The sequence below is a fragment of the Protopterus annectens genome, chromosome 5.part0 (assembly GCF_019279795.1).
Source record: "Protopterus annectens isolate FY-2018-M chromosome 5.part0, PAN1.0, whole genome shotgun sequence".
Lineage (NCBI taxonomy): Eukaryota > Metazoa > Chordata > Ceratodontiformes > Protopteridae > Protopterus > Protopterus annectens.
The window spans coordinates 933,349,560-933,368,590 of NC_056735.1; positions in this window are offsets into that span (position 1 = coordinate 933,349,560).

A 19,031-nucleotide genomic window follows, 5' to 3' on the forward strand; every position below is an offset into this window, starting at 1 on the left:
GAGAACTAGCACCAAAGATCGACAGTGTTTAACTCAAATAAAAGTTATGTCTGTGGTTGGGCCATTCACATTCCAAAACCAAATGGAAAACTTCATTCAACCTGTCAGAAATTAGTATCAGTAATTTAACTGTTCTTTTGTCAGCTTCCAGGATGACACTCCACCCAAATGGCAGCAATATTTCTAAGCTCCAAAGCATTCTTACTTTTTGAAGGCATCTAATATATTTAAATACATCTTAGTCAGTTAAGTGCTGAAACAATAAAATGAAAACTTCAGCTAATTAGATGTTTTGCAGATACAGGTGCAACACACATTATTTCAACATTAGGATACAGACCCAGATGAACAATAAAATAGAAGGTCAATTCAGTATAAATAAATATGTAAAATAATCAAGACTACCCCTAGATTTATAAATAATGTTCAGTTGCATAACTGTGTTCTGTGCACAACATTTAGTATGTTATCTGCCAGAAGCACAATTCAGAGATGTGGTAATATGGACTGGTCATTGCACCACTTTGAACTGTGCAGTGGTGTGCGGACCACACAGTTGCATACCACGTGCATCAAGGGGGGTGACAGCATACCAGGGATGTAGTCAGAATGACACCCTTTGTACACCCAGCCATATATATGAGCACCACCCATCACACATTATATCTCATTGTTGCATTGATCTTAATGGAAGCTGTCTCTTGTATATTACATGTGGTCAGTGGTGGAGACAGCTATTGCTCCTTTGCATCAACATATAGATACTGGTTTGCAGATGTATAAGTGAGTACACAGGCAGCATGTAAACCATATTGTAGCTCTGGTGTCAAAAATGATGAACAATGTTCTACCTTCTTTGGAACATGAAATGATACTTAGAGTTACTCAATAAACCATGTACATTTTCTGTACGTTTTAACACCACTGTCTGCTGAACATCCACCCTCTACCAGCCAATCAACCCATTAATTCCCCATTAACCATTCAAGAGTTGACCAGGAGGTGTTATCATTCAAACAGCCATCATGGGCGGTTAAAGATTTTTTTTCCTTTGGCACTATCTCCCCATGCACTTGCATTGCTAAGAAGCTAAAGGGAGCCATGCAGTGGGTTATCTCTGCTGGTAGTCCTTCACATCTGTAAGGAACATTGCCAGCAATCAGCCACATACCCTTCCACTGACCACAGGAATTAATCTCCGCATCTTCCTCAGGGGAAATTGCACTTCCCCATGTGCTCTCTATGCTCTCACAACCATCCATCCACCACCACCTGACAGAGGTGGTAAAACCACACCCTTGTACTCCTCTCCCATCCTGAGTGGGACTTCCAGTATAAAGGGCTGCTAACTGAGCCCCCATCACCTGGGCCACAGTCAGGACTCTATCCCTCTGTGCTCTGGAGCCAACAAAGAGGTACATTGCTGTGCATATTGTGAATGCATAACAAAAGTCTTGCAGTGCGTCATGCATGTACCCTATCTTACCCTGAGGGAATGGAAGGGTATGATTCAAAAAATGTCAATGCCTGTTTCTGCTCTGACTGCAGAGTTGAGGATATTTCAATATTACACTTATGAGTAGATCTAGCACAATGTAAGCTTCCATTGCTGGGTGCATGGCCCATGTCATTTTGAGGAAGGTGTAGAAAAGTGTGGTTGTGGTAGTAGGTTTGCCTGCATTACAGGGAATGTCTTGTTGGTAGGGTTTTTCACACCTGATAAAAGATTTTTCTTTTTAAATTTGCATTCATGTTGCTACATAGCTTTATATACTAATTAGCCATTGACGCAGTGGTGAAAATGTTAGTGTTGTCATCTCACAGCAAGAGGTTCTCTGGTTCAATTCTCAGCTGGGGTGCCTTCTGTGCAGAGTCTGCATATCCCCCCTACATTTGCATGGGTTTCCATGGGGTACTCCGGTGTCCTCCCACATTCCAAAGACATGCATCTGGAGTGTTTCTCACCAGGCCTCCTCTGAAAATGGGCTCTGTCCCAGTCGGACTTTCCCAGTAAAAAAATGTTAAATAAATAATTAAGACATCAGCTGGGTAGGAAGAACAGTGTAGTCAGACAAAGTACACCAGCTGTAGGTATGCAGTTCTGATTCCATAATTGTTGGGACCAGCTCATGCACACTTGTTATAATGCTACAGAACCACATATAATCCTTGGGGGGGGGGGTATTTGCATATATTCTTCTTGGGTGAAGTTCTGTAGCTTCACAATGAAATAAGATCCTGTATTGAGTCCTATTCCATTGTACAGTTATATTAATGGGGTTTACTATGAAATAACTTGTCGTGGAATATTAACATGTAGCAACTTGTTGTTGAAATTTCTAAACTCTGTAAACAGTACACGCCAAACAAGTGTCACAGAAAACATTGTAAAAAAACACCAACTCTTATTCTTATAAGGGGTCCTGCCCCCACATCTCCATATATATATATATATATATATATATATATATATATATATATATATATATGTTTGTTAATTAGTACTCATTTGTGCTACATGGTTAAGCATAAATCTAACCCATCACCTCTTTCCCTCTTCATAGATTCTGCAATCGCAAACATTTTAGTCACCCATGCAAGCTCAGCTGTGGAACTGCAATCCTGCTGGTCTCTTTCCAGCCTAAACTCTGCTGTCTTTTACAAATATCTTCTAAACATTGCATGTGCCATCCTAATCTATATTTTATGCAATACTTGCAGCCCTTGGTCACCCGCTGCACATCGCCAGACTGCCTTTGCCCCCCCTCCATGTTGTTGCACCCCTCAATTAGTGTAGACCCTTTGGTTCTCTTTTACTTTACCTGTCTACCCAGCTAAATTAAATCTGATAGCTGTACTTCTACTTCCTATTGTACCTCGTCTCCCCAAACCAGCCCACTTAGCTTATTGTTTGTTTTCCCCTTTCCCTTATCCTCAGACTAGCTAGCTTTCTCTACTCCTCAACTTCCTCTTGTTATCAGCCTGTATCACTCTCCTAACACTGTTCCCCACTCCCTGTCTGCCTCATAGCCCATCTTCCTCTCTATCCTGCTCACATTCTATTTAGCCACCTCTACTCTTTCTCCTCCTTTCCTTTAGCTGTCTAGAATTCTAAGGACTCATCCTCTGCTCACACAGTAGCACAGTGCATTTTTGTGTAGTTTTCTGGTTAGGATTAGTACAATACTGCAGTCTGCTGGTTAGATTTAGTACAAAAGTACTACTAAGACCAGGCTTACTGACTGATTGATTGTTCCTCATGGCTCCTTCTCTTAGTGTCAGGTCCATCCTCACTCCACTTGGGCTCACTCTGCTCCCCTACCCTATACCCAGTTCCCAACCACCCCCACTACACCTAAACCTATATCCCTTAGCCACACCTACCACCACAAACCAACCAGTCAAATTTGAAATACTTCCCTTTTCCCATACCCACCTACTACTGCTAGCACTACCCATACCTATGGCCCCCTCCACTTCATGCATACGCTTCCTATCTCATACCTTACTACTACTAGCCCTATCTCTACATCTCCCCTCTTTCACCTCTAACCTATCTTTCACTACATACATATCTATAACCACCATCCTATCCACCCCATCAGAAAGGTACTCGGAAATACATCCTAGCCTGTATCAAATAACTCCACTTCTCTGCTCCAAGATACTTATTCTCTCTACAAACTACTCAACCCTCTCTTCATGGCATACTCTCTCCCTTCTACCCCACATTATCACCTTTACTCTTACATATCCCCAAGTCTCTATCTTTTCTACACTAAACCATTGTGGTGATATCCATCCCAACCCAGGTCCTACTACTACCACCCACCCTACTACATCCAACCCCACTAAATGGCACAAATCATTACATATTGCTACTCTGAATCTACAGAGTATTAGCAATAAAACTACCAACCTGCATGCCTAGCTAGCTCATAATAAACCTGATATCCTTGCCACTACTGAGACCTGGCTAAAACCAAATATAAAAGATTCAAAATTCCTCCCAACTAACTTCAATACAATATGAGTCAACAGACACAGCAAAAAAGGTGGGGTTTTGCCAACCTTTTCCCTAATGCCCTTAATTTATACCCATACAGTGATCACATCTCCCAATTCTCAACACTGAAATTCTAGTCTCCTTTCTAAAATAAATAATTCAAAAACTCTTTGTATCATAGCCCTATATATTCCCCCTGGTAATAATATACCAGTTTTGGAAGATATACTATGTTGAGTCTCCCATACTATAAAAAACAAAATCATAATACTTGGCAATGTTAACATCAACTGGTTAAATATTATTTTAAAAACTCCATTCTCTAATATAAACCCGTTTCTCTTCACCCAACTCATCACCACCCCCACCAGATATAATAACAGTACAAAGGAAGGTTCCATCCTAGAATGGATCCTAGTTTCTAACCCCACTAAGATCTCAGCAGCCAATACCCTCCCTAGCACATTAAGTGATCACCTTCCTGCCTTTATTACTCAAACTACACCCACTCTCCATAAAATGTATCACCTCAAGCATGTTAGAAACCTATCCCAATTCAACGCACAGACATTCAACCACATCCTGAAAAGTATCAAATTGAATAACCTAAAATCCCTCGCCCTTGATGACACTCTGTACTATTTCAACACAACCTTTCTAAAAATGTTAGACAGCCTTGCACCCCCTCAAATAAAAAGATTGAATGCTAGCCATGCTCCATGGCTAACTAAACCTACAAAAGACCTAATGATACCTAGGGACAAAACCTGGAAACTATTTCAAAAACATAAAAATGATCCTGAGCTAATAAAATTCAAAGAAGTTCACAACCAAGTAAAAAGGCTTGTATCCATAGACAAGAAAAAATACTACCTAAAGCTTCAAGAAAAACATAAGCATAAGCCTAAACAATTTTGGACTTCCATTGGAACATTCCTAAACACAGGCACAAAAACAAATCCTGCTTTTACCCTGACAAAACACCAGAACAAATAGCTAGACTCTAATTCAGACTTCATAGATATGATAACTGATATTACAGCTAACTTCTCGCAACCCCTCCCTACAACAACCATTCCTGATCAAAACATATCTCCTCACCATTCACAGTTCCAGTCCCCCTCATTCTTGGAATTCACACTCAATAGAGTCCAAACCTCAACCATAAAAGACTACTTCTTAAACTAAAACCCAGTTCGAATGCACCAGACAGTTTACCCATAGATTACCTAAAAATTGCTGCAGAAGCCATAGCCTACCCTATTAGCATACTCATCAACAGATCCATCCAAGAATCTAATGTCACAAACCTTTGGAAAAGAGCTTATATTCTTTCCCCTCTACAAAGGCGACAACTCAACTGATAACTCTAATTTCTGTCCCATAGTTATTCTATCTTACATCTCCAAACTCCTTGAAAAATGTGTTCATATGGAACTTATGCTTTTCCTTCATAGTAATCAAATCCTTTCCCAAACTCAGCATGGTTTCAGACCAGGTCACAGCACATCAACTGCTCTAATGTCCTTCATGTCTTTAGTTAACAAAGCCCACAACTCTAGTAAGATTGTGCCCACTCTATTCTTAGACTTATCAAAAGTCTTTGACACTGTCTCTCACTCATTCCTTCTATCACAGCTCTCATCAATCGGTCTATCTGCTCCAAATCTCAAAAAGCCACTTATCTGGCAGAGAACAGGCAGTAAAACGCACAACACTATATTCCCATATATTCACAGCTCCACTGGTGTTTCCCAAGGCTCTGTATTAGAACTTCTTCTTTTCAACATATTTATCAATAACCTTCACCCATCATTTAGTCAGGGATCTCTCATACAATACACAGATCACTCCACCATTATATGTTCTGCTGAAAATGCACACCAACTAAAATATCAACCAATCTGCATTTTCCTCCATAGAGATATGGCTCCACAACAACCATCTGTCTCTAAATCCCAACAAAACCAAACTCATGTTATTTACTCCCAAGAAAAATCCTTCTTTCAACAAACTCAATTTACCATACTTTCCTTTAACTACACAAAAATCAAAATAATAGTAAGGCATACCAAACTGCTGGGAGTCATTATCGACGAAAGCCTAAAATTTGACCTACACATTCAACATAATATCAGAAAGACCCACCAAAAACAGGGCCCTCTTTACAGATATAAGCATTTCCTTTCTCCTCCCACTAAACAAATACTTTCTTCTACCTATCTACTTCCTTCTCTTGTCTACTGCTCTCCCCCTCCTAACTAACCTCCAATCCTCACTCAAAACTAAATTAGAAACATGCTGTAACAAAATCACAAAATTCTCAACAAATACCCACCTATCCACCCACCATTGCACTCCCCTAAAGTCACTAAACTGACTTGAGTTCCCCTACTACCTCACATATCTCCACCTAACTACCACACACAAAATACTCTTCAAACATCAAGACTGTCCTGCCCTTAAATCCTTATTTTCCCACTATAGTCTCACTAGGTCTCTAAGATCAGAAAATCACCACCTCCTGCAAATTCATAAACCCAAGCTACCTGCTGGTCAACCTTTGCACTCCTGGGAAGCAGCCACAACCTGGAATGCCCATCTTCTAGCTGTTCATACCACTCAAAGCCTTACTTCATTCAAAGCATCTCTGCATGAGCACCTTGACTCTAGTTGGATCTGTAATTGCACTAAGCCTCCTCCTTCCATAACCTACCTGTCAGCACCCTCCTCTCATTCCCTTTATCCCCTAATGCATCCAACAACCAACAATATACTCTCTACTGACTTCTGATAACTTCTTACATTTTACCTAGCTACCCTTTCTCTCATTGTTTTACCTTTTGGTATTAACAATATTCTTCCTATCTCTTATTTGAAGTTCATCTACATTCTCCTTCTTCTACCACTATGTAAAGTTCTTCTACATTCCCCTTTTTCTACCACTATGTAACTTTTTTCCTCATCCTTCATGCTCTGCAACACCTATACCTTAGTAAATAGTAATTGATCTTTAGAAATGGGAGCTCGGAACCCTTGAAAAATGGGTATGCTAGGAGTTTGACATAATGTCTACCCACACTTCTATTGCATGCTAGATAGTCAATACACTGTTTACTCATATTTCTATGAAAACTTTAGTTATATCACTTTGTAATATGTTTGTGTCTTTCTATATATAGTTTATGTGTTTTCTTGTGGAGGTTTTCTCCCTGAGCCTCCACTGAAAATGGGCTCTTCTTAGCCCAGTGGACTATAGCCGTAAACAAATGCCAATAAATAAATAATATATATATATATATATATATATATATATATATATATATATATATATATATATATATATATATATATTCAGTGACAGCACTGTAATTTGTTGACCAGTACAACCTGTCAATCCTCCAGCTGTGATGCTCTGAGCATCGCTTGATTAAATATCTACAAACTATATGTTTCCCATCTTACTGACTAACAAAGGACTTTAGGATACTATTTAGGTGCATAACAAGCCTATTAAATGGGTCTAAATATTCATGAATTCTGCTCTCTGTTTCATTAAACATAGCCTACAACCAGCCATAAAAAACAGCTAATAACAGCAGAAAAAAACAGCAATAGCCAAGACCTGTCACTTGGATCCTGTAAGTTCAGTTGTATAAAACTCTTTATGTTTTTGTTTAAAGTAAAACCAAAAAATAATCCTAAGAAAAAGATTAAATTTTTCAAGCTTTGTTCCAGTAAGTGTTATCATTGTAAACAATTGCAATACAGGAAATCATAACCAAGTTTCTAGCACCTGAACACTGAGCCATTCTGCCAATCTGCTATAAAAAATGTGTCACCTCATGGGTATAATTTATTTGATTCACTTTTTTTTTTACTCCAGACATCATTTAGAATTTAATTTTTATTCTTTATGGGGTGTTTGTCATCCGATTTTCACCTTTTAATTGCTTTCAAAGGACCTTTAAGAAAAAAAAATCTCAACATAAACATGAATGGACACATGCATTTGCATTAGGCACACACTCACACATACACACACACACACACACACACACACACACACACACACACACACACACACACACACACACACACACACTAGCTTCATAGACATATAAGGCCAGTCCCTAAAGCTAAGGATTTGAGAAGCATAGGAATATTCCAGTTTCCCAGACCCATCAAAAATGCATGGGTATCTCTTATTTAAGCCCTCTTCTAACTATTAATTAAGGAGAACTCAGCAAGTTGCATTCTGGATTATCCAAAATTAATTTTTGTATTCTAAGTAAATATATGAAAGTGCTTTAGTCTTTTAAGAGACTACAGAAGCATTTGAAATCCAATAAGAGTAATGACTTCTGTCTATGGTAAATGCCTCTGGCCTCCCTCTCACTGTCCGAGAGCCATAGCTTGCAGTTAAAGATGATATCTGGTGTTGTACTGTCATGCCCAGGGTCTCAGCTGCCAAATGGATGAGGCTATAACACCACTGCCATTAAATGATGCAGTGAACTTGTTTGTTAGATAGATGGGGTTTTAATCCCATCACTAGCAACCAGTGTAATTCCTGCTATATGACCAATAGGGACTATTGTCCTTTGATTCACTTGCTAAGATGAGTCTGTGGTCTAGCACTCCAGGCCTCTTTTTGAGCTCCATCTCTGTGAACCTCAGTTTCTTCAGTGCCCCCTACTCATGATAATTATTTTTCAAACAAATTATTACTTTCTCACATGCAGACACATACATACACCCCCCCCCCCCTTGCACACACACAAACGTACACTGAAAGATTTCTCTAATTCCATGCAGTTTTCATTCTGAGAAGGTATCTCTGCCAGCATCCTAGACTTGGCAGCAATTCACCATGCCACTCTTGACCAATGGCCAAATCATAATAACAATAAACATAAAAGTTAAGTGGAGAGAGGTCAGGCAAATTACAGCTGGATACTAGCAGCTTGACAAGTTATGGTGCTGAATAATACCGTCTTCTTTAAAAATAAATAATATATAAATAAATGCCAAGCAGTGGAGCTTCAAAGTGAAAAATAAGAAACTTTACTTAAAATTAAGGTGTTTGCAATATTGATACAACTCACTTTTGGAGAAGTATAGTCATTGACATAAAGACCAGAAAATAATAACTGCACAGGAAAAGATACTTAAAAAAGGAAAATGCTGTAACTAATACTAGATACATGAACTGACTGACTCTAGCTCAATAGTACTGAGGCCTAAGTAAGCTAAGTTACCAGAATATTATACACACAGGTTGTAAAACAACAAAATCCATAGATGTTGCTACATCAAGGTGCAAACCAAGAGTTACTAACAAAGGAGTTACTAACAAAGGACTTTAGGATGTGCTCCAGCTCAAAGTATATTAAGCGCATTGTTTCTTTTCCATAGAAACCTTATTTTTTTATTGACATACAGAAGACCAGATGGAAGAAAACAAAGGATTGTTAACACCTGGCACTTGGCTCTGTTGTTTTTTTTTTTACAAATTTGAGCTCAAGAGTTTCCTTAATCTTTGTATAGCCTTTCTGCAGTTACATGCAAATAATCAATTCTTTCCTGCATCAAAAACATCTTAGCATTTAATGACCCAATCACTACATTTTTACAGAAGAACAGAGGTACATATTTTCTCCATATTATACACCAGAACAAATCTCCTGTCATTGTTGAGATATTTTGCAAAGGCAATTTCACAGTGCATTTTTGTGGCAGATTTTATAAAGCTTAATTATGGCTTACAAGCATAGCTCTCATTTTCTTAGCACAAAAAATCTGGGCAAAGCCAAAACTAATGTGGGAAAAAGCACCAAAAATAGGGACATGTTTTTAATACTGCTTTTATAAACTTGCAAAGTTGCTAGAACAAAAGGTCTTGTGTTACCATGCATTTTCTGAATGATATGAAGTCTGAAACTCAAATGCCTGTCATTATTTAGTGAATTCAATCTTTACCAATTTGCCACAAAAATCCAGAAAAACAAAGATTTTATCAGAAACAGACCAAAAATATGATGCATAAATCTGGAGCTTCTGCAAATATCTGGACAGTTGAAAGTTATGCTTACAAGTGAGTTGCAAAGGAAAGAATGATAAAAGTAAAAGCATCTCATTTTAAATCAGTTTCGTCTTCTGTAACATCACTCTTAATAGCAGACAAAAGAGTGTACAGCTATAACCCTATGGGCTAACCAGTATGTCCCATGTATATCAACTTTTTTCTTAGCAGTTTTTGCACATTTTTTTAGATAGTGACAGCTAGTATTATTTCTGAACCAACATACTATGTCATGATTGATCTCATAAACAATCAACAAAAGAGCAGTAATTAAAATTTTGCTCTGCCAATATACACATGCTCTTAGCCAGATTCCCTCAAAAAGATTGAACCAATCTAGGCTGATAGACTGATAAAGCATCAGCATACAGTAATGAGACAGTTTTCAATATACCAAGGATGTACATATTCCAGGCCTTGCTCGAGCATCTTAAAATTAGTGTCTGGCTGGAGGTCATCAGCAAAATTGTTCAACCACACTTCTGGGATATTGGACTGGATGCCTTTCATGTTTCTACATACAAGTCTTGATCAGAATGTATTCAGTATACAACTCCTCACAAACATACTGGATGACTCTGACTCCTTCCAAATCTGTAGATAAGATTAATGAAAACCTTGCTTTGAAACGGTGACATGGAAGGCTTTGACCTTGACGAATTCCATAGTTGCACAACATCTGAAAAAAGAGAAAAAAATCTGTGAGTGAAACATGGCACTTAAACTGCAGTCTCACAGTAGAGCAAACATACATACATATGAAATCTGTTGGGAGGCAAATCTTAAGCGAGTTTGACTTGTCCAATATCCTTAAGGAATATCTGTATTCAGTGACTCATATATGTCTTCCCGATCATTATATATGAATGTCCCTGTACTTTACAAAATTACAAGAAGCATTTTAGTATCACCTCTTGCAGAACTTTTGTTGTGAAATAAATTACCATTGGCCTAGTCTGTTTCATTGTAGAAAAAGAAACATGGATAATGGTCCCACTGGCTCATTCTACCATTTTTTTTCTTCAGGCAGACCATTCCATTAGTCCAAGACAGCCTTCGCAATTGATACAATTACATTGCCTGGTGTCCACTGTTTCAAAAAGCCTGTCATTACTGTTATTATTGTTATTATTATTAATAATAATATTATTATTATTATTATTATTATTATTATTATTATTATTATTATTAATAATAATAATAATAATTTTCACATGGTGCAATCTATATAAGTTAGTTCACATTTTAAAAACTCAGTTTTGAATTCCACATTTCCAAATGGAGCTTTAACTTCAGAGACATAACTCTGAAGTGTTTGTATCCCACCCACATGCTCTGTTGACATCTCATTAACAACTAGACCATGAATTCCTCCAAATGAGAGCTCATTTTAAATAGAGCCTTCTTTATGAAAAAAATAGTTTCTTGCTCTGCATTACCATTTGGCTGTTCTTTGGTGCTTAAAAGTGGGCAAACGGCCTTGCTAGATGACATTTTCCACTCCCGGATAATTAGTTTAGTAATGGTAGAAGTTTTATTTCATGTCTGTTCTTATTAGTACACACTCACTTTGCAGCTTTATGTCATTTCAAGCTCAAGTTCAGATTTTTTTACTATGCATATTACCTAAACACTTTAATAATAATAAAAATAAAAAGAATAACAGTAACAATCAAAAGCAGACAATAAATAATAAATGGTTTAAAAGCATAGAGCTTTAAGGGGAAAATATAGATTTTAAAATAAATTGTGAGCAAAATAAATGTAATTGAAAATTAACTGCAATTATATAAAGGTTCTGTTATGCTATTAATTAATTCAATATCACAGCCTATGGATAGTTAAGTATAGTGACAATTATGAGTATATACTTAGAGATCTGTAAAAATGGTAAAAGACTTCAAACTAGCTGTAAGCACATCGTAGAAGAAAGCAATCAGCAAATGTAAAACTCAATGACAACTGCAATGAAACAACACTGAAAAATATCATATTAAGAAACAGGGCTGTCATAGCAACCATAAACATGGATGGTCCTGCAAAATATTTAAATGTTTCCAGAATCATGCAGAAAATGATTAGCACCTCTGTCTCCAGCAAAATACCCTGTCCAGAAATGATCCCCCAAAGATTGCTCGAGTATTCCACCTGTCAAATGAAGATGCCATTTTGACAACTTTGAACAACAAATGGAATCAACTGTTTTTAAAGAGCTTAGCTACCCATTATGTATTTTTACTTAAATAATGGAGAGACCACATTGCAAATGTAGCTAGTCATCACATGCATAGCTAAATATTAAACCTCTATACAGTCCTTTTATGCAACTTGTTTCGGAAAACATTTTCCATTGACTTACCAAGTACCGAAGTAGTAGAATAACAAATCATTATCATCAGAGTTCCTTAAGTGGATATCTTTGTAAACTGTTTCTGTGTGTGTGTGTGTGTGTGTGTGTGTGTGTGTGTGTGTGTGTGTGTGTGTGTGTGTGTGTGTGTGTGTGTGTGTGTGTGTGTGTGTGTGTGGGTGCATCTGTGGCTGCTGCTGTTCTTGCAGGCTGACTGGGACCCATAATGATTACTATAGCCAGAAATATTTGTCCACTGACAAGCATTATTCTTTGGCAAGACAGAAGGGCTAACAGCAGCCAATGGTGAGGTGAAGGCAGGGACCAGGTAATGAACTGATACAGTATAACTGACTGAAATGAAGGCTCACAGACATAACTGCTTATTACATTATCACTTTCTGAGTGAAAATACATCCATTATCTAGAGAGTGACAGAGAGCTAAGTCAAGGTAGCTGGCTAAGTGCAAAGCTCTGGGTTGGGCTTGTGGAAATATGGATAACAACAATGTTCTCAGAAAATAAATAAATAAAGAAAGAAAGAAAGAAAGAAAGAAAGAAAGAAAGAAAGAAAGAAAGAAAGCCCAGACAAGTGACAGTGGAGTACCTCAGGGTTCAGTCCTGGCACCACTCTTGTTTGGCATCTACTTCTCTGAAGTACAGGCCAACACCAAGGGAGTCTGGCTAACAAAGTTTGCAGATGGCTGCAAACTTGGAGCCATTATTGAATCCCCATATGATGTGGATATTCTACAAAAGGGCCTTAAAGAAACAGATGCTTGGTGCCAGAGCCATGGGCTCAAGCTTAATGCCAAGAAATGTATAGTTATCCCCTTTGGGAAAAACCATGTACCCATGAATTACCACATAGGTGACAGTACACTAAACACTGAAAGTGTGATGAGAGACTTAGGGACACAGGTGGACAGTGGTCTCACCTTCGATAACCACATCGCCACAGCAGTCAGAAAATCCTTTTATGTGGCACACCTCATCACTAAGGGTTTTTCATCCAGAAAAAAGGAGGTCATTGTCCCACTGTACTCATTCCTCATTAGACCCATTATAGAATACAACGCCCCATTTGGTAGGTACCTCTCAAGACATCTGCAACAGCTGGAAAGGCTACATAAATACCTCATTAAAAGAATCACAGGCCTAAAGCAGATGCTCTATGCTGACCATCTAAAAAAACTCCAGCTATACTCAGTGTCATATCGTCTACTCAGAGGTGATCTCTGCTTAACATACAAGGCCATATCAAACCCTGAGCTGTTGGACATGCACCACTTAAAGAAATCCCAATCCCTCAGAGCCACACACTCCAGGGATCTAAACCTTGTCATCACAATGAACAAAACATGCTGGAGGGATAGGTTCCTGACACAGAGACTCCCCATACTGTGGAATAGACTGCCTATACATGTCAAGCAGAATGCCTCCTTGGCCCTCTTCAAAAGGAACTTTGACAATCGGATGGGAGATAGGAAATTCACCTCGGGAATCACGTCCAGGGAAGTAAATATTGTGGGAAGAAATATCCAGGGAATTGTTATGGCTAGGCTTGTATGGGCCCTAGGGCTGATAGCCTAGTACCAGCCTATAAACCTGTGAACCTATGAAGGCACAGGAGAAAAGGAGCAACAGATGGCTGCTTTTAAAGCTGCAGATAAGGATGAGCAGTTGTTTGAAAAAGTAACCACAGTAGGCCAGGATGTGAGTTCACAGAAAGAAATAATAGAACAACAAACAAAGTGGAAAATAAGGTACAGGGGAAGCTGCAAGATCTGGAAGATGAAAAAGCAGCAACTAAAGCTGTGCTGCAGGAACAGATTCACAATGCAGAATCTAGATGTAATAAAAAGACAGGGAGAAAAGACACCTGTCTTGAGCATTGCTCAGGAAGAATTAATATCAGAGTAATTGGAATACAAGACAGACTGAGCAACAGTTAACTGGATCAGTTTGTGATACTGCTATTACATAAGAAATTCATGATTCCAGGAAAACAAGAAGCACTAACAGAGAGGATACACCGAGTGGGATGGCAGCAAGTAGCAACAGAAAGCAGGCCCAGGCATGTACTGGCATGCATGTTTCCATTTCTTTGCTTAATGTTATTCTCTTTGTAGGGATTTTCAAAAGGCTGGTTGGGCATTACAGAGAAACACTTTATAAAAGAAGGAAAGCTATGTTGGAGGAATTAAGTGAACTAAGAATGAATGAACAGCTGTATGCTTGAAATGCTCTGAAAGTCTGGAAGTACAGAAGGAAGGGGGGTGGTTCAGACTGCACAATATGGAAGGTGTTCAAAAGTTTAAACAAAGGTATCACAGATGGCTATTTAGTCTAGGCAGTAAATGTCTGAATTACCTGTGAAACATGTACTAGGAGAACATAGGGTTGCCACCTTCTCAAATGCCCAAAACGGGACTTTTTTTGTAGAAATGTCAGATTTTGTCAGACAAAATATACCTATGACCAGTACGAAGCATTTGAGTTGCTTATGCTATTTCATATAACATTTATGTGTTTCAGATAAAAAATAACTGTTTTAAGCAACTATTAAAGAAAACTTAGGAAATATTTTTGTCCTAAAATCTCAGGACATTTGCCATTTTTTTCAATTTTGGCACAGGGCACAACTGCCCAAAGAGGGACTGTCCCTGACAAAGTGGGACAGGTGGTAACCCTAGGAGAGCAACCTCAGATGTAGGAAAGGTAATGCAGAGACACTATGAGGGCATGCAATGATTATGTCAGAAGCCAAAACCCCTGCAGGAAATAAGACTAGTCCAGGAACTTCAGCTGGGCTCCATGCCAGTAAAAGAGATGAACAGGAAATAAACAAATTACAAAGGCAACCACAAGAAAATAAAAAAATAGACGAGATGGTGAAAGGAACATGAGATAAAGAGTTATATCAAAGGGATGGAATAAAAAGAAGCCTCTCCCAAGGCAGAGCAAGGCACAAAAACAGAAAAAAACAGAATAGAGACAGCCAAAGGAGAGCACTGAGCAGATGTGAACACAATCTACTGGATGGTTCACGTTTCTCAGATGTGAACTGCTGGACAATTAAATGAATACAGAAGCTGGATAGAAGCCTTTATGATGATGGCACAGTCAAAATGGTAAAAGGCAGGAATATAGAAGGTCTAAAAGTGACCACAGAAAGAGACAGGCAATAAATAGGTGGATTAATGGACACTGAAACACAAATAACTGTGGACAGAGCAAGAAAGATGTATTAAATGAAACAGACCTTGTGAAATATACCACAGGGAACACTACATCATAACAAACAATGGGAGGAAACGAATCAATTAACCAAACATCTCAGTCTTGGCATGCACAGTGGTCCCAAAAGGCAATTAAATTAATCCAAGGCACAAAAAATGATATTCCAAATGACCCCAAGTCACTGTGGCTTGTAAATTTATTCAAGGATCAAAGATTTAGTGCCTTCATTGCTCACAGAAAACTTCGTCAATCTAAATGACTCAATTCCTAGAGCAATAATGGGTAATGCAGTCACATGTGGCATAGGGCCAGGCCTCCACAGTAAGCAATATTTTTTTCATAACTGGTTAATGATGTACAATAAACTGCAGAAAACACAAGTTTAATGCCTAAGTCTTAAAATATTAAATAATAATTGCTGATGTAAAAACTGGGAGGCTTGAAATGGAATGCATGGGGGAAAAGTGAAAAGTAAGGCAAAGAACGACTTACAAACAAATGTGAAATAAAGAAATAGTGGTGTATAACTGGCATAATAATGAGCTGCAAAACTGCAAAAACATGTTGGGCAGTCACACAAATGAAGCCAATGCATCAGACTGGTGAGCAATAGTGGGGATGGGAGATCAATGAATGTGAAAGCTGTAATATTAAAAAATTGTGATATCATTACTTAGTTGGTATGCAGTACATTATTGTGTGGGATACTTGAAGGAAACAAAAGCATGTCTTAAAAGGCCCATGTCTAGGGCATTCATATGCACATACAACAGAAAAAGTTAAGGATCCAGAAGATCTTGATGAGGGGAGGGATCCAAGTGTAGTCAGTTGCCAAAGACTACAAATTCCAGCTCAGAGAGAAAGCCCATAGGAAAGGTTATGGTGGATGGCAGCAATTGGGAAAGCAGGGTGGGGTGGGTAAAAACAGCAAAGAAAATACAGAAGTAAAATACTGGAAAAGTAAAAATGGATGAAGGGAGATATTGTTCTATTACAAGAAACAAAACTGAAAATCAGACATATGGAGAAGATAGTATGTTATGACTACCCAAAAGGAGAAATGGGCAACAAGGAGGTGGGGGGAAGAGGGGAGTAACATAGTATTCTGTAGAGGCATTCAGACAACCACAGAGAAAGTGTTAAAAAGTGGAATAGGTAGATGGATCATCCTGCAGAGAAGGGTAGATGATGCATGCTGAACAACAGAAAAATATATGCACCATACAGAGATGAAGTTGGATTCGATGACTCTTTTGTTAATTGAGCATAGACAAGAAGAGATGGAATAGAGATAATGGGGAGACTGTAATGTCACCATAAAACTGAAAAAAAAAACAGGCTGCATAGAAGGAGGGGATATAAAAAAAATGAGAGAAAAATTAGCCCAAGGAATGAGAGAGGAAAAAGTATCCAACTGAGAGGGAATACATCTTCACAAGAAACATCTTGGCAGAGGCAAGTAGGTCAGACAGGTTTTGTGAAACCAAATGGAAATAATGGAAATGATCCAAAATACAGGAGAGGTAACATATCAGATCATGCATCAGTGAGGTTTAAGGTGAGTATGTAGGAACAGAAAGCAATGAGAGAGGGGTAGAGATGGGCTAGCTATAAATAGAAGGAGATAAAGATCAAGGAAACACTGCAAGGACTAATAAAGGAGTCAATACTGGACAATATGACAGAGAAGGACAAAATGGAAGAATGATGGGATGGAATGAAGGTCACTGTTAAGGGAAAACTTATAAGTGCACAAGGAAATAAGGAAACGGGATTGGGAAGCTGGACAGAAAGCTATAAATGATACAGAAGGAAGCTGAAAGAAATGAAAGTTCAAGGGAAATAATACAGATCAGAGAAAGAGCCATAAGAATGGAATTAGAGAGCAACATTATAATGGAGGAAATGCGGAATGTCCTAGAGGAAGAATACAAGAGGGCCAAGATAACCAAGATACCCAAACCTGGAGGAGAAAAGAAAGAAGTGGGGAAATTATAGGCCTATTTTGATTAATGTAGACATCAAGATTGTGACAAATGTATTGGCAGGAAGACTGGATGAAGTATTGCCATAAATAGTACAATCAGGGCAAAATGCCTTCATGAAGGGAAGAAAGGCAGAAATAAAACAAAATTGGTGAGACCTGCTGAAAAGTATGCATATGAGGAACAGAAGCAGAAAGTAAAAGGGAAAGTTCAGATTGTGCTCTGTGACGTGCAGAAAGCCTTTGATATGGTGAGGTGGGAATTCCTGTGGAAGTCACTGCAGCAAAGGAAGGTAGGGGAAAAGTTCATACATTAAAAACAAGTAATAGACTAAGACCAAGAAAGTGAAATACTTATAGGTGGTGAAGTATCTGAGGAGTCAAGGATAGAAAGGGAGACCAGACAGGGTGCTCACTATCCCCAAGCCTGTTCACATTTGTGATGGAGGGGATGGCAGTGGAAGTCAGACACAATTTAGCAATGCTTGAAAGAAAAGAAGTGGATAAAATCTCAGTTTGCATTATATGTAAATGACTGCATGTTAATGTCAGAGCATGTGGCTGCAGCAATGTGAACTAGAAGACAGACATTTGAGAAGTTTAAGGATATGGCAGGACTCAGGTGCAAAAACAACAAAACAATGGTAATAATATTAGGAAAAGGGAAGGAGAATGAAGAAATAGATGAGATAAAATAGGGACACTGTAAGAGAGACAACAGAGAAAACCTAGAAGTTGGAATGTAAAAGATACCCTCCAGAGAGAGATGAAGACGTATACATTCCTTGAGAGGAAAAAATGCAGCAATTATGATGATGTAAATACTATCAATAATCCTCCACCTACTCAGCAACATACAAACAGACCATGGGAACAAAAGGCTACAGCAAATGTAATAAAGACAGGACTGGTTCAATGAAGACAAGGGGAAACGTAGTGTGAGCAAAGCAAGAAAATGAGAATGAATAGGAAAGGGGGAGCTCGAGACTACTAACATCTTACATCATTCACTGGATAGAAACAGAAGAGAAGGAGATTAAGCAAAACAGACTAAGGGACAGGGAGATGTGGAGAAGCATACTAAAGGGCATGACTGAGGCAGCACTAAAAGGACTGGGATATATAAAATCAGGTGCAGGCAACCTCAAAAACTTTGAGGGGTATAATGATGGGTGCAAAGATCGGGAAGAAAAATGAAGAAATCTGGAGGAGAAGTGGAATAACTCAAGAGGAAGGTTTGTGCCTTTTTAATTTATCCAAGTCTTTTGGGTTTCTAATACCATGACAGGAATGGACCCCATTCCTAAGTCAAAGTATGACCAAAGTTCATAAAATTAGTATTGCTTCAATCTTTGATGTCAGCCAG